This window comes from Chenopodium album, chromosome 12, assembly GCF_948465745.1.
Source record: "Chenopodium album chromosome 12, dcCheAlbu1.1, whole genome shotgun sequence".
Classification (NCBI taxonomy): domain Eukaryota; kingdom Viridiplantae; phylum Streptophyta; class Magnoliopsida; order Caryophyllales; family Amaranthaceae; genus Chenopodium; species Chenopodium album.
In genome coordinates, this window is record NC_137845.1 from 52,195,416 (window position 1) to 52,214,038 (window position 18,623).

Sequence of the window (18,623 nt, forward strand, 5' to 3'; positions counted from 1 at the left end):
GGTCATAAACCTTTTTATAACTCCAATTTTTCTTTTTTAATGCAACATTTAATTAAAATTCTGATACACAATACCATGATAAAATGGGTACATATCAATGTGAATTTGCACAGATACTAACATGATAAAACCATAACTAACATTAAGCTAATTTTAGTTTCAAATTTCAGCATATATAATATATCAACTTTCAAAATCGTGCAATTTGCATGCGTACTATACTAGTTTCAAATATTTGCTCACATAACAGATAACACGCAAAATCTTCAACATATGCTAATTTTTCGTAGTTTGATTTGTATAACTTGAACTAAACGCGAATCCCATGGATGAATTCACTGCACTAGATCCACCATCTAGCACAAGATTATGTCCATTCACAAAACTTCCATCATCACTAGCTAGATACAGAGCTGCTCGAGCAACGTCCTCGGTCATCAAGACCCCTTGAGCACCACTAAGCCTTGGTGCCATGCCACTAAATACACCCGAAGGGGAGATACAATTGACCCTTATACCATGTTGCTTAAGCTCAACACTCAAATTTTTCACCAACCCTAAAATAGCATGCTTAGACATAGTGTAAGGGTGGGTTGCAATTCCTCCTATTAGTGTGCATACACTACAAGTGAACAATATGCAACCCTCCTTTTGTGGCACCATGACTCGAGCAGCGTGCTTGGCTCCAAAGAATGAACCATATAGGTTCACTCTAAGGACTCGATCCACCTCCTCTTGAGTCGAGTCTAAAATCGAACCTCTAGGCTTGTCCCTTATGCCTGCATTGTTGTACATGATGTCTAGCTTACCATACTTGGAGATTGTGTAGTCTATAAGGTCACGAACTTCTTCTTCTATTGATATGTCGCAGTGGAAGTACATGATGTTGTCATTGTTGAGACTATTGGCCAATTTTTGGCCTAGATCGTCTTGAATATCAGCAATTACGACTTTGGCTCCGTTTTCCCAAAATAGTTTTACTGCACTTGCACCAATTCCACTTGCTCCTCCAGTAACTATTGCGACCTTTCCATCCAATCTAATTACAATATAATAATTTCAAATTAGAGAACGATGACCAATTATGCAAATTAAATTTGACTATATCTCAACGAATGTAATCATATGTTCATCCAGCAATACTTGCATTAGTTTGAAAATTCCAAATGTTTTGCAAACTTAAATAAAATATCGTGAAATTACAATTTGGGGCGATTTTTTTTTTGATATTTTCCTAGTTAATAAAAAAAAAAAAAAAAAAAAAAAAAAAAAAATAAGATACAAATTAAAGTAATACTTGTAACAAAGATATATATAATTTAGAAGCATATTGTGAAATGTACTAAACTACTAACATAATTTCACGCGTCATTGGCAATAATTTTCTATATACTATTGGTTTACCTTGCACATGGTACAACGAAGACTCTACTATTTCTCTGCTTAAGTGAATGTACATAATACATGTTAGCATGCTGGTAAAAAAAACAGTCTCTAGCTATAATCAACCAAATAAGATGTGCTAATTTATGAGTTTTGTTTGATATTTTTAATCAGGTAAACCCACACTATTTCAATCACAACCTAATATAAAAGCAATGTAATTAAGTACAATTATAATCTAATACTTCATACATACTTTTAAAATGTTACTTTGACCTTAATTTTTTTTTTTTTTTTTTTTTGGCGGGAACCTTAGAATTAAATATGTCTATATTACTAATATATTTTTGACTTACCAATTAGGCAATTACATATAGATATCAATACTATGTATTATGGATTAAGGGGTAGTATTTATAGAAATATACACCCGAGTAAGGTGCATCCAATAGTATGTTTTTTTTTTGCTTATTTTGATGATTATTGCTCATTTAATCATTAAATAAACAATAAATAATATTGATGAGTGTAACTTGTACCTGGGAATGTAAGATTTTTCAGCCTTGAAATATCAAGGGAAGTTGTTTATGCTTACCTTTTGTTGGTTGATGTGGGTGAAAAACTCATTTCGCCTAAATAATCGGATTGAAAGCTCAAAAAAAGAAGAAGAGAGATTATAAATATACTTCGTATGTAATTTGGTAGAACATCAATCTTGTTTGATGTCCTATTTATATACAGATTATCACTTGATTAATCAAATACACAAAATCATAACAAAGATTTACGTATTAATAAAGATTTATGTGGGACGTCACATTGGATTTGTTTTCCAAGATTTTCAGTTGACCATGTTTTGAATTGTATTTATATTATATATGAATCATTAGTAATGTATAATGTAAGATATGAAAATTTTCATGACATCAGGACGATCAATAGCCTTTTTCAATATTGGTAGCCAATTTTTTTTAATTTTTGATTATCAATTGTTGTCTTCTAGTATTAAAAACTTACTTCCGTAGCATTATTGAAGCTACAAACGTTAATTGACCGTTAAATGTAACCACAGACCCACAGTCAACCGTCATCTTTCATGGTGATAATGGTTGACTGTGGTTAAATTTAACAATCAATTAATGTTTTTAGCTTCAATAAGGCTACAGAGTAAGTTTTTCAGATCAATTTTATACTAGAAGGCTATCATTGATAATCAAAATAAAAAATGGCTATCAATGGAAATAAATAAGCAAAAACAGAGAGGTCAGAGACCATTAAGAATTCCCCATAAAACATTATGTATAACAATAACGAACTTCTCGAAGATTAAACTACTTTGATATATATAGAGTATTAACCTAGAGCTTTATTTCAAAGAAAATAAAAAATAGAGTATTAACCTACGTAGTAGTTGTTAACGTGTCAAAGATTGATCTGGCAAGTTATTGGCTCTAGAATGAAGAAGGGTAATCAGGCCATGAGAATAAAGGAGTACTATCACTAGGACTAGTCATAGTAGGTGAATTGAAAATCCATAAAGAGACACATACAATCCTTTAGGACGAATACTAGGGAGTTCTATTAGAGGTTCATCTGAATTTAGCAAAACCCTCACCATTTTTCACATTTTGGTCTCAAGTTCGATTCCAAATGCAAGCATGCTAGTGCTACACTTAAAACCCTAAGAGCTTCCTCCTTGTTAAACTCCTTATTTAGCTTAGGATCCACACACTCTACCAATGCACCCTTTGCATACATATCCCATGCTTGATCCACCAAGCAACTTTCGCCTAGGAGGTCACTAAACCTCTTCCCACACACTATCTCCAATGCAACTACGCCAAAGCTATACACATCTGAATCAGTTGTTGCCTTCCCGGTATAGCTTACCTCAGGGGCCATATACCCAAGGATTCCCGCCACCATTGTGGTGACTCCCGTTGTGTTCTTTAGCAACCTAGCTAGCAAGCCCAAAATCACCAAGATGTGGGTTGAACTTTTCATCCAGCATGATATTGCTAGGCTTCACATCTCTATGCACTACCGAATCACCATATTCTTCATGGAGGTACAACAATGCTAATGCTAAGCCAGTAATTACTTTGTGCCTTGTTTTCCAGTCCAAGAACTTTCGCCCTGAGAGGAATTCAATTCGTTGAGGCTCTTATTAGCCATGTAGTCATATACTAGAAGAAGACTGTCGTTTTCATGACTCCATCCTTGGAGCTGCAATATGTTCCTATGCCTTAGGCGCCCAATTGTACATATCTCTACTATATATTCTCTCTCACTTGGTCAAGCAAGATAATAAAACAGCCTTAATTAGTCAATCAACTTTGCAAGACAAGCTTCAGATAGGCAGGGACGGAGCCTAAATTTGAACTCGTGACCTTATTGATTGTAAAAAAACACATATCCTACTACCAGAGGCTGGGCTACAAATGCTAACACTGAAAGTGGCTCGGTACAATGTTGTTAAACTGAGCCCTAAAATCATTTTGTTGAGGAAAATATGCTACTAATTTCAAAAATCAAGGCCCTTTTATAGTAGTTTCACTTAGGGACCCTATGCGATCGACCACCCTACACATGCTCAGAACCACCCCTGCCTACTACCATATATACCACCAAACAATTTACACCAATGTTAGTTTAGTATTACTTTCTAACACATATATATGTATTTATGTACCACAAAATATATATGTCAAAACTTCAGAAGAACACCCATTGAAGAACAGAGAAAAATCAGAGAAAGAAAGGCAGAAGTAATTTCATTGAATTGAGAATGAAAAATTACAAAGAGAAAGTAGTTGAAAAATTTATTACACACTTATTATTATGACTACTGTTGACTTTTATAGTCAACAACTAAAAGAAATAACAAAATAAGAAAAATACAGCTGGAAAAAGAGAAATTCTGTTAAAACAGAATTCAGTTATTGAATTGGGCTTGGGCTTACTATTGGGCTAGACTCAACCGTATTCTCAACAGCCCCCTATTATGCTGGTCTTTGCATAGCTTATGAACAAAAATGAGGTTGAATTGAAACTCGGGAACATATAGTGTAGGAGTTTATAGGTACGAATGCGGAAAACATGAATCATATTCATATAGCCCCTAATCCCAAGATCATGCATAACACATAAAGAATTAGAATTAATACCTTTGAAGCGTGATTCCACAAGTGATCGAGCAAGAACAAAGGGAGATAAAGAACCCCAAGCGTGATTCCTCTACTTGGTCCACGAGCACGGATCAAACTTCCACTAATGCTAGTTAGTTGTGATCGAACACTTCAATCAACCTTTGACGGAGATGTGAGTCACGAGCACACCACAAACCACCCACGACACCACCACACGCGCCACCCAAGGAGGTGGGCCGTACGGACATGGGGGAGAGAGAGAGGGCCGAATAGAGAGAGAGAGAGGATTAGGGTTTTTGGTCTTGGCTGCTTGATTCACAATTAACTGTTAATTGTTATGTCATACAACCCTAGGTATGGATTATATTTATAGATCACATCTCTAAATAAATCCACATCAAGCCCAAAAAATATTAAGCCCTTCTAACTATTCTAGCCCAACAATCAATGTAGCATGTCATAAACTCATGAGACCCAATAATGGGCCTTTAACTTGTTTGACCCAATACTCTTGTGTGTGACCTCATAGGATCCATTCTAGCGGGCTTTGGACTATTTGACTAGCCCAAAGATCATTGATTATAGTCTAGCAACAGATAATGACGACCCAAAAGAACGAACTTATTATCTCCATAATAGTGATCCTTTATATATCTAGTAATTGCACTTATCGAAGACATAATTCCTTCAATCTCCCACTTGTCTGAGACAAGTGCGCAATATTCAAATTCCTTTAGTCAATGTGTGTCAATTTGATAATATTATTGCATCTCATGTCGTGATCATATTAATCTACAAATCTTTTCTAGAAAACTGAGTTGGAATTACAAAACAAATTATTACTATGTAATCCATTTGAGCACGGCCATGCATTTTCTGAATTTTCCCTCTTCAAGGGGCCAAGACACATTCCTAATTACATAGGTAGACTCAATCCAATTTTGTGGCAACTAAAGCTCCCACTCTACTCATGAAGTAACCGGGAAACACACTTTATAATCTCCAGTTACGGGAAGACGTTTGAGTGTACCACAGGTAAATCGATCATTGAACAGAATCAGTGTTCCACTCATGTCAAAGGAATCCACTAATATATCCGGAAGTTCTATACTTGAACTTCAAAGTAGGTCTATAGTTCGATCATGCATCATTCATGCATATCCATATGATTGACCGAGCTTCACTACGCTCCTATAGCCCATGAAACTGCACTATCCAATCAATCTTACGTGCTAGTCCATTTATTGAAATCATTTATGTCTAGTTAATGATTCCGAACTAGGAACTTAAATAATATATGAATTTAGTTCACCTGTGGGGTTTCATTCACCAGGTTATTTAAATAAATTAACCTGATGAGCCTATCAATCTATAATTATTTTGGACATTTTATTTAATATTAAAAAACCATAATTAAATAAGATTGAAACTTTGTTTCAATTGATAAACATAATTCTGCAAGTTAATGTATTACTTATGTAATATGTTTTTTCAAACATACACAACCTAAATTACATAACTTGCTTCAATCCAAGAATCTTAGTATGACTCTCATACCTTGGTCATGGAAGGGGTTTAGTAAGTAGAGTTCATGAGACATTCTCATAAACATGAATTTTGCAATTTCTAAATTTTATAATAACATTCACCTCCATACACTAAGAATTTTCCTTTGCCCCTTTCGCAAGGAACTTAGGAATTTCTAGTTCATATTCCAACATCACATTGGATTTCGATTGAAATCTATCATCACTAGTACTTTAAAACATGTGAATTAAATAGACGAGTATAGTCCATGACATGCATGATGCATCCTTTGCAAAATGCATAAGGAGCATCACTCAAAACCTTAATTTCATCAACCTTTCTCAAAGTATTGAATCATTAAGCAATGTGCCATGTTAAATGGGATTGAAACTCCTTTCAATATAATGTTGAACCTTATAAGAATCTTATCAATATAAGCTTTTTAACTAAGCTCAAACATACTTCAAAACCTATCTTTATAGATCTTGAATCCCAACTGTACTCATCTTCCTCTTCTAGTTTTTCATACAAAATGCATTACCCACCACTTGACTCTTCAAGCAATGAATAATGGCTCTTTATACTAGACCAAGAAGACTGTATAGCTTCTACTAAACCTCTTGTATACACAAGACCTTTTCTTCATTTTACGAGAACATCAAACGATTTGATCAACTCATAAATTTAAGAACATTAACTCCATGATGCTTACTTCAATCCATTAATGGATATTTTATGCATCCTTAGGATTATTGGATTTTCAAAACTTTTGATTGTATCGTATACAAATCTTCTTTCATGAAACATTTCAAGAAAACGCTTTGAAATCCATCTACCAAATCTCATAAGGTAGAAATCACTAAAATATCTTTAATAGATCTGTGCAACATGACTAATGTAAAGGTTTCATTGTAATCATAGTCATACTATGAATTTGTTGAATCCTTTAACAAGTCTTTGCTTTAGTTAAAATATTTTTCTTTCTTGTCTGTTTTGCTTATAATGGGTCTCACCCAATTAGGCAAATTATTCAAGTGTCATACACTTGATTACAGACTAAGAATCTATTTCAGATTTCCTGGTTTTTAAACCACTTGGAGTCATCACTTGTCAAATCATCTTTATTACTTGCATAATCATCATGTTCCAAAATAAATATTTTAGAACTCTTAGTCAATATGAAATAATATTTCTTTGGCTAAGTTTTACATATGCTAGTCATCATTGTGGGTTTTATGCAACAATTGAAACTTATACAACAACTTTGTTTAGTTTTAATGAGAAACGACAACAGAGGATGTGCACTTGGAATGTACTACCTTCGACACATGGTTATTATTCCCATTACACTTAATAAGACCACGCGTTGTCATTTGTAACATGAGGTGAATCATGCTCATATTGTTGCTTTGATTCGATTACTTCTCAAATTTCTTCAAGATTTTCGAAATCACTTTTCTTGAACTCTTTCAAGGCTCTCAAACTTTTTGAGATTCTTATACTCCCACTTGCCTTTTGAAGAGGCATATTCAGCATTGGGTGAACCAACCATGGTTTGAACCATGTTTGTTTGTTGCTTTTCTCGAACTCTTTTGAGATTTATACTACTCCCACTTGACCTTTTGGAACAATTTCCATAAGGGCACCTACTTGAGCAACAAATATTTTGTGCTAAGTATGGTTTTTGTAGTAGTACCCTGTGCTCCGTATAGGAATTGATCGTGCATTAAACGATTTAATACAACTTTTATTTCTTGCTTTGTAGAAAGACTTTATAAGAACGTTTCTTATCCATATCACATATGAAACCTTTACTACATTTTGATTTGACCTATGTATCTTTGTTTAGTTTTGTAGCTTATCTTAAAAGTATATCCCTTGAACAATGGTTGGAAGATAGGTAATTTTCATCCATTATTAAAATATATCTTATATAGATTGATAGCTCCCTTCATAAACACTTCATAAGGTTTTCTTTCGGAGTTTGTTGTAAAACGATTTCACAACTCTTGGATGTTCATCAAGGTCTTGGCTTAATTCTCATTATTACGATCATATCGCCAATACTTTGAATATATTGCCAAGTAAATGTCTTGACTCAAATTTTCACAATTACAATCATATTGTAATGTAATCATTATCTTGTCAAGTTGATATTGAACTTCATACCGAACCTTTTGAACTTTTCAAAATTTTCACTCTTATGCTTCAACTAAGCACAAGTAGTGATCGTATCACAAATGAAGTTTCATTGTCCGTCTCTAGTCTTTGAACCTTTGGTTTTCTTACATTGATATGTATTCGACCTCAAGTTCGCATCATCATTCCTCTAAATGGTGACTTTGTCAAAAAATTTTAAATTAGAATGATAATTACATATATTAATGGATACATAATCCAATGATATTGAAAGTCCATCCCTTTGGATCTTCCGCATGCAATGTTCATTTTTCATTCAAATTAATTGACATATTAGAGACAATTTTTATATATATAGAAATGGTTTAATTATTTCTATCATATAGAATTTTAAACCTATTTAGCAATTCAAAACACATTTTGACTCAATGAAGCATAGAATAACATTTATTCTACGTTTTTGAATCTTCGATGCTTAGTCATTACTAACATTGAATGGTGTTTTGATAATGGCAAGAATGAATAACATTTATTTAATTCTAGCCAATAACAAGGTGAGGTGAAATATAGGTTCTACTTGTAAAGTTGCAACTTTTGCTTCCAAACTTGTAGAATTCTACTTGTGAAGTAGCAACATTTGCTTCTAAGCTTGTAGATTTATTTCTCCTATAGCCATTACTTCTTCCTTTAGTTCAACCACATTGTGAAATGAGTGATCTAAACAAGACATCTTATGTCCAAGAAGTAGCAATGTGCTAAATCAATTTCTATAATATACTTCTTAAATTGGAACATTTCCATTCTTTTACTTTCCAACTATATGAGGTAGTTTCTAATCAATTGGAATTGGTCCATTTAATTTGAAACATTTGTTGTTCATAACAACTTTTAGCATGTAAGCAGTTCTAGGTTTGAGAAGTAGCAACTTGTTTGCATTTCTTGGCCTAAAACTTCTTAATGCAATCCTCATATATTCCTAAACCTTTCCCATTTGAGCCACTTAGAACACTTCTCTTAGGTTCAAAATGATGCTTTGCTTAACTACTTTAAGCACTTTTCATGATTTCGCTAAGTCTTATTCAATCATTATTCATATTAGAGTTTAATCAACTATTTAACTCTTATATAAAATGGATGAAGAATAACGTCACTTGATCAACTTTTGATCATAGAGATTTCCAATCACTTTCTTATATTCAATCATATTGAAGATAAGAGATTTTATTGGATTTCTATACTTGTCTTTTAGATGATTTTAGCAAAATTGGAAATAGGTTCATGGATTATCTTTTAAACTTTTGAGAACTTTTCTCAACTTTATTTTCAATCGAGGAGATTATATAATAATGAAATTAGAACGACATGTTACTTATAAGTAAACGCAAAATTCAATTATGTTTAATAAATTTAAAGTACCATAAGCTATATTAAATATTGGTAACTTTAAAGCATTTATTCAATTTTAATTGATCCCTATTGAATTAAATGATTCCAAGACCTTTTATTTGTGCAATAATTGACCGGAATTTGGCCCTACCATCAACCATTACATTTTCAAGGTGAGTAAACTCTTTACTGATTACAACTCTTGTAACTCTTGGTTGAATAATTAACCATCACATGTTTAATTATTACCCTTTGCTTCAAGGTTCTAAACTCTTTAGGTAACCTTGTTGAGTATAACCAATTAAAATTGTAAAACTTGATTTAACCCAACTTCCCCAAGATATAATATGACACCCAGCTTTGGCATGACCCATCACAAATATCGAAGGTTTCATTGGGTTTTTAATTGGAAAAGCAACCTCAATATTACCAGGACCTAGATTTATTATGTTGTGATTATTTAGTGAACTCTAGCGCATCATCAAAAAACATCAATAAAATCTAACATGCATAAAATACTGAATGCATAAACAAGACATAGCATGGCCCCTAATCCTAAGAAAACTAATAAAGCAAATGCTCCCACTTGAACCATCATGGATCTCATCCACTTGCTCCTTTGGGCCTTCACTTCATGGGCTTCTTGGATTAACTACAACCTGTAATTTTACTCTATTCTATCTACTACTTAAATAAAATGAAATAAAATTACAAAAATACTTTATCGGTACGTAGACCGTACTAAGATTACAAAAATACATCACGATGCGCAGATCGTATTTAGTAATCTACTGGGCCATACTAGTCATTATATAGCAATAAACAACATCATATATTATAAAATTGCCACATAATAAATCACTTATCATGCTTTCCTAAACTACAACATCGAATGATCATAATTAAGGAAACATGGCACAAAATATCTCATATTTTTTAATTAGTTAATTACTGCAATTAGATAATATCGTATATTATTCATGATCATCAATAAAATATCGTATATTTTAAATTAGTTATGAGATAGAATCAAATCTTATTTTAATCTTAAAAGATAAATCATATTTATCCTCGAAGATTATCCTAACAAAGTTAGGAAATTCTATCCTAATTACTAGCCAATCACAAAATTTTAAATCAATTATATCCAAAAATAATTATGGGATAATCACATTATTTAAATCAATTATTATGCTTTTGGAATATGCTCAGAATATCCTAACAAATCTTATCCAAAATTAACCACTTTAATTATGGATAATTATCAAAATTAACATTTTAAATATAGATAATATCAAACTTAACAACTTTTGAAAGATTTGATTTTATCCCATAATAAAACTGATTTTATCCAAAATAAAACTGATTTTATCCCAAAATAAATTTGTAATTATCTTGAAATCTTTCAAAAACATATTTTTTTTTGAAAAACGTGCGCCAGCCACCGTGGTGTGGCCAGCCGAAGCCAGCCACGGTGGTCGTACACCTTACGGTGTACGCTGCACATCAGCGACGCAGAGTAGCAGCAGCAGTGCTGCGCAACTGTTGCACGGTGCTGCTGTTGCTGCACCCCTGACCCGAGCTGCTGCCCTGCCCCGCCCCTCCCTCCGAACCACCTACAGAGGCAACCGATGTGGCTACGCCACCCAGCCGCGTTTGCTGCTGCTAAAACCCCCTTTTTATTGATATTAATTAAAACAAAAAATTTTTGTTAAAATTAAATTAACTTAATGTGGTCCTTTTAATTTCAAAATTAAATCATATTCAATTTCAAAATTAGGGTTCTTCATGAATTTTAATCCCCAATTCAATGTAACTTTTAAATTAAATAATTTGATTATGAAAAATTCATAATTTATCATAAAATCAAATAGATTAAAATCATTAATTACATAGTAAACGAACTAAATAAAACCAAAACACAAAATTCATAATTTAGGGTTAGGGTTTCGAAATTTTTGAAATTAGGGTTTGGGGGGGTCGAAATTTTCGAGTAATCTAGGGCAAAATTCGGATCTCTTCATGGCTATTTTGAGCATTGTTAAATCACATTTAATCAATTTCAAGAGTTAAATCACATTTAATATAATAATTGACCCATAATTAAATTATTCTCCCTCCTAATTGAATTAAAATTGTGGACTATCAAAGAATTAAAACTCAAAATGCGTACAGCCCCCTATTGGGCTAGACTCAACTGTATTCTCAACAAAATAAGAAAAATACAACTAGAAAAAGAGAAATTATGTTAAAACAGAATTCAGTTATTGAATAGGGCTTGGGCCTACTATTGAGCTAGACTCAACTGTATTCTCAACAGCCCCCTATTATGCTGGTCTTTGCATAGCTTATGAACAAAAGTGAGGTTGAATTGAAACTCGGGAACATATAGTGTAGGAGTTTATAGGTACGAATGCGGAAAACATGAATCATATTCATATAGCACCTAATCCCAAGATCATGCATAACACATAAAGAATTAGAATTAATACCTTTGAAGCGTGATTCCACAAGTGATCGAGCAAGAACAAAGGGAGATAAAGAACCCCAAGCCTGATTCCTCTACTTGGTCCACGAGCACGGATCAAACCTCCACTAATGCTAGTTAGTTGCGATCGAACACTTCAATCAACCTTTGACGGAGATGTGAGTCACGAGCACACCACAAACCACCCACGACACCATCACACGCGCCACCTAAGGAGGTGGGCCGTACGGACAGGGGGGAGAGAGAGAGGGTCGAATAGAGAGAGAGAGAGGATTAGGGTTTTTGGTCTTGGTTGCTTGATTCACAATTAACTGTTAATTGTTATGTCATACAACCCTAGGTATGGATTATATTTATAAATCACATCTCTAAATAAATCCACATCAAGCCCAAAACATAATAAGCCCTTCTAACTATTCTAGCCCAACAATCAATGTAGCATGTCATAAACTCATGAGACCCAATAATGGGCCTTTAACTTGTTTGACCCAATACTCTTGTGTGTGACCTCATAGGATCCATTCTAGCGGGCTTTGGACTATTTGACTAGCCCAAAGATCATTGATCATAGTCTAGCAACAGATAATGACGACCCAAAAGAACGAACTTATTATCTCCATAATAGTGATCCTTGATATATCTAGTAATTGCACTTATCGAAGACATAATTCCTTCATATAGGACATGTTTCAACACTATTCCTTGTCCTATGGAAACAAAACTTACATGGGATATTGGGACTTTTCTTCCATTAGGAATAGTAATGCTATTTTCTTCAGAATGCATCACACTACAACTATAAAACATTCTCAAATCACTGCATATGTGGTCTGTTGCATCACTGTCAGTAACCCAACCAGTGCTAAAAGTTGAGAAGAGACACAACTTACCTGCAATAAGCTGCACTTGAACTAGGGCCATTATCTTCTGTCTTCTGTTGGCTTGTCTGAGCAGATAGATGTAGTATCCTTTGAACTGTCCAGATAGTTCAAGAACCTGTTATATTGTTCTCTGCTGATAGTTGATGTCACACTATCTTCTTTATTCTCCCCATTGTCATTACCATCAGTGTGCACCATATTAGCAGACTTCTTAGGGAACCCATGTAGTTTAAAACATCTATCAATCAAATGACTAGTCATTTTACGATGATCACACACAAGAACAGGTCTGTTACCCTTATATCCACCAGTATTGTAATTCTGAAAATCTTCTCTATTATTGAAACTTTGAAACCACCTTTATTATTGGAATTCTGAAAACCACCTCTATTGTTGTAGGATTGAGAGTTGTTATGACTCTGAAAACCACCTGATCTTCCACCATTATAAGATTTGTTATCATAATACTTCCTCATATCTACTGCAAATGCAAAACTCTTAGTAGTATTGGCTGACTGCTCACTTATCTGCTTATGTTTCTATTCTTGCAATAACATTCTGTATGCTAGAGGCAATGTTGGCAAGGGTTGCATCATCAGTATGTTACTTCTTATCTGTCTATACTCATCCTTCAATTTCATCAGAAACTGTAAAAGCCTATAATCTTGCTGAATCTTGAGGAACTTTCTAGTCACATTACAAGTACACCCAATACAAGTGCAAACAGGTGTTGGATTCACATCATCCAAATGATCCCACAAAACTTTTATCTTAGCAAAGAATTCAGCAATCTCTTCATTACCTTGATGCACTGTAGAGATCTCTTCCTATATTCCATACACCTCAGTAGAAGAGACCTAACCATACCTTTCCTCCAAATCCTTCAATATTTCTCTTGCTGTCTTGTAGAAAAACACACTCTTCTTTGTCACTGGTCCTAAAACTCCCAAAATCCAACCAGTCACCAAATCATTACACCTTGCCCATGCCTTAAAGGTAGGATCAGTAGACAAAGGAACTGAAAGCTACCATCAACAAAACACAGCTTGTTTTTGGTCGACAAACCAATTACCATAGATCTTTTCCAAAAAGAATAATTCTCTCCATCAAAAAAATCTGTTATGAACTTGTGATTATTATTATCAGAAGGATGAATATAGTACACAGTATTAGGATCTTGATTTAAATCCATAATCTGATCTCCGGCCATTTAAAATAATATCAAATGATGAATTCAAGCAATTCTTGAAAAAATAATCAACAATTTCTTATTAATCTAAAAAATTCATCTCAACAAACTTCACAATTCCACCAACAATTTCAGTGATTACAAAAAATAATCAACAACCAAATCTTCAATCAACAATTAAATTCCTCAAAAAAACAACTCAATCAATCAATCACCACAATTCCTCAAACAAACGATATAACCAATAGTCAACAACAACTCAGGCAACACAATCAAAGAATTCCAGAAACAAACAATTTCTAATGGATCAATCAAATACTCGATCCAAAAACTTGAAGAATCTCTAGAAAATTATCAAAGAATAAAGAAAGAATTCGAACCAGCTGAATTTTTCGATCGAAAAATTAACAAATCCAGGACGTAAATGCACTGCTCTGATACCATGTCAAAACTTCAGAAGAACACCATTAAAGAACAGAGAAAAACTCAAAGAAAGAAAGGCAGAAGTAATTTCATTGAATTGAGAATGAAAAATTAAAGAGAAAAACTAGTTGAAGAATTTATTACACACTTATTATTATGACTACTGTTGACTTATATAGTCAACAACTAAAGAAAATAACAAAATAAGAAAAATACAGCTGGAAAAACATAAATTCTGTTATAACAAAATTCAGTTATTGAAATGGGCTTGGGCCTACTATTGGGCTAGACTCAACAGTATACTCAACAATATATATCAACAATTTATGCAAATATGAATATGTAATGATTTCATCTAGAAAAAGAGTAAATAGAAATATAGTAACAAACTAAGCATGAAGAAAAATCAAGGAAATTAATAACACCAACCTTGTTGAGAGGTAGATGAAATCTTCTTGACAGCAATAGTCCGAGGAGGATCCAAAGTCTTCTCTTTATAAACACTTCCAAAAACACCAGTCCCTAACAAATTATCCTTGCTAAAATTCTTAGTAGCCTTAGCAAGTTGTTTGTATGTAAACTTCGTAGGAGCCGCAGCAGCTGACTGCCTCTCAAGCTCTTCCATTCTCTGAATCCTGTCCCTCTTCTTGATCATTCTACGTCGAAACACAGGAATTGCAATCAATGCAAATATAAACAACGCCCCTACAACCGGTAACTCACTCGCGAATATGATGTCCTTATTATCTTTGACAGTGTAGTAAGGCAACATTGTAGAAGTGAAAATCCAATCATGTATTTGATGAGTCTTAGTGAGTGTACCAGTTGAAGCAGTAAAACCTAAGTATACTTGATTTGAGATTTTCTTTGAGATTTTTATTTTGTAATTTATGAAACTTTGTAATGGACTTCCTTCATAACCCACAAATATTTGTAGCATTTTTGTCGAACCATTGTATTCAATCTTCACTCTAATTTTTTTGCCACTTTTGAGATAGATTTTGGATGAATTTAAGGACTTTGCAACCAAAGAATTCGACACATTTACTGTGTTAATTCCAATGTGATTACCATTTGGATCCCACTCGTTGTTCTTGAATGCGTCAAATTCAATTGCTAAATGTTTGAATTTTGACTGACCTGATAAATCAATCTATAATATCAAGGAAATTTTAGATTTTAACACTTGACAATAACCCGAAAATGGTTTTTAACACCTCCCAAAAAAAATATATTTTAACACCATAAAATTTTTCGAAATTTTGATTTTACCACCACTTAACAGATTCTGTCCATGAATCTGTTAAATGAGGTCCACACTGCCACGTGTCGCTTGTTGGTTGGTCAAAAAACAAAAAAAATAAAAAAATCCTAACGCTACCCAACCACCCCAGCACCACCACCGCCTCCCTGTTCTCCGACCTCACCCACCACAGCCTAGAGCCACGCAACAACCACCACCACCACCACCACCCGCACCTCATCACCGGCACACCTCCTCCCCAGCCCCACCGTAACCCTACCATAACCGCAGCCATCACTGTACAACGCCGACCAGCCCGATTTCGCAACCCCCCTTCCCCAAAAAACGACCACAATTTCGACCATTAATGGCCGAAATCGGCCAGTTCAGGCCACTCAGCCCCAAAATCGGCCGATTTCAGCCATAACATGCCGTTTTCGTGGCCATTTCCGTGGTAGTTTTAGAATTTAGGGTTTTGGCTAAAAAGGTTTACGGTGGCAGAATGGGAGGGAGATGGGCTCCGATGGTCGGGGCTGAGGAGGGGGATGGGTTGCGGTGGTCGGGGTTGGCGAGGAGGGTGGTTTTTTTGCCGGCCGGTTAAAGCTATGCAAAAGGGTGTGGATGTGGTGGTGGTGGTGGTTGTAGGAGTGTAGGGTTTTGATTTTTTTTTTAAATTTTCTGACCAAACAACAAGTGACACGTGGCAGTGTGGACTCCACTTAACGGATTCTTGGACGGAATCTGTTAAGTGGTGGTAAAATCAATTTTCTTAAAAATGTTATGGTGTTAAAATAATTTTTTTTTTTTTGGAGGTGTTAAAAACCAATTTCGGGTTATTGTCAGGTGTTAAAATCTAAAATTTCCTAATATCAATTTAGGAGAGTTAATTAAGCAACATCAATTTCTAAGGTGGATACATGGGTTTTCGTGCCACTTTATCATCAAAAAACTTTTATTACTTGAACAATAAACGAAAAATTTGTCAATTGCATCCATTTAAAGCGTACATTTTACAAATCATAGCCATTCAAAAAAAAAAATTACCAATTGCAGCTTAAAAATACTAATAACTTGTCAATTGCCACCAATTTTTTTCCTCGATTTATTTGCCAAAAATGATCCGATCTGTTTAGGTTTTAGGGGTCATTTTAGGCTATTTAGCCCTTAAGGATTCAAATTAAGTTCAAAATTGACAAAAAAATTAACGTAAGTGTTTCATTTTTCATATAAAAAAATGTATTGATTTGTGTGCAACTATGAATACGAGGGTGTTCAAGGTACGGGTTGTGGCCAAAGGTGGTGTTCAAGGGTTGATGGTAGCTACACGGCGGCAACGAGGGTAGCTTCATGGTGGCACGACGAAGAAAGGGAAGAGAGAGAATAGTTGTAAAGAGGGAGGAGAGACATGAGTTTAGTTTTAATAATCTCAAACTAATTAAATAGTGACACATGTCAAATTTTGGTTTTTAAACCGGTTAACAACAAGTCAAGACTAGTTTTGAGAAGATATCGCATAAAGGTTGTACTATTCTAAAATAATTAAAAGTTTGTCTTGTTTTTATTAGAGGATCACTCAAATGTTTTACTATTTTTGACAATTTTTTGAATAAAAAAAATATTCCAAAAAAAATTACAAAATTACAAAAAGAAAAGAGATGGGAAAAATTATGAATTACTAACCAGAAAGTAATGAATCTTGGAGACCAAGATGAGCGCCAAAGCTTTGAGTAGGGGATGGTTGATTATCTTGAGCCATAACAAAAGCCATACCATCACCAGAAAACACCTGATCAAATTGAGTGAATATTTTGAAGGAGAAGCTTGTGCAAAATGAAGCTGGCCAAACTCGTACAAGAACATTGTACAATACTCTATCAATTGAATTAAAATCCGATATTGACGAATAGCTCCTTGACACCGTGATTAAATTCAAGAACCCTTCGCCAGGGGTGACGGCTCCAATACACTTGAGGTCACCCCCGGTTATACAATTTGAAATGTTGAAGGTAGGAAAGGAAAATATAACGTTGTCTTGATCATTATGATAAGATTCTGAAATTTAGGAGTATGAACAATTTCTAGAGAGAGAAATTAGAGTTTGTTTTATTGATTTCAAAAATGAACTTGATTTATTACAAAATATTTCATCAATTCTGCTATTTATACAAGAGTTCTAACAGAATTCTTTTACAAGAAATATCTATAGGAAAAATATCTTCTAACAACCTCATAACAAACTCATAAAAAACTTGTAAAAGAAAATAGAAACTTCTATAACATTCCAGACGTTTCCAGCTCAACATAACAGCCACTCAGCTTCTGTCTTGTGCCAGCCTATGAGGATATGATGTAGTGTTGTTTTGAGCTAAATCAAAGGTGTTGTGCTCTGTAGGAATAGAATCAGGAACCTTGTCAACATGATCATCAATACCCCCCTCAAGCTGGGTGTGGATGACTCAGACAAACCTAGCTTGGATAACAACTTAGACAGTTGAGGAGCAGGAAGGATCTTTGTCAGTATGTCAGCCAATTGAGCACCAGTTGAACATATGTCAGTTCAATAAGTCCCTCCAACACTTTATCTATAGTAAAGTGGCAGTCAATCTCAATATGCTTAGTTCTTTCATGCATAATTGGATTTTTTTTCAAGTGTATTGCTGACAGATTGTCACAATTTAACTTGACTAGTTTGAGACTTGTAACATCAAGATCTTGTAGCAGTCTAACAAGCCATTCAATCTCTGATGCTGCTGTAGCCATGGCTCGATATTCAGCCTCACTACAGTAGATTGCTTTTTAGATTTCCAGGAAATAA

The 18,623-nt window shown here is 34.2% G+C and overlaps 2 pseudogenes; both read right to left on the reverse strand.

The window, feature by feature from the left end:
- Positions 1-276: 276 nt before the first annotated feature.
- LOC145571329 ((21S)-21-acetoxyl-apo-melianone synthase SDR pseudogene) lies at positions 277-2,010 on the reverse strand (annotated as a pseudogene).
- Positions 2,011-2,797: 787 nt separating this feature from the next.
- LOC145571330 (L-type lectin-domain containing receptor kinase IX.2-like) lies at positions 2,798-18,568 on the reverse strand (annotated as a pseudogene).
- Between the last annotated feature and the right edge of the window lie 55 nt (positions 18,569-18,623).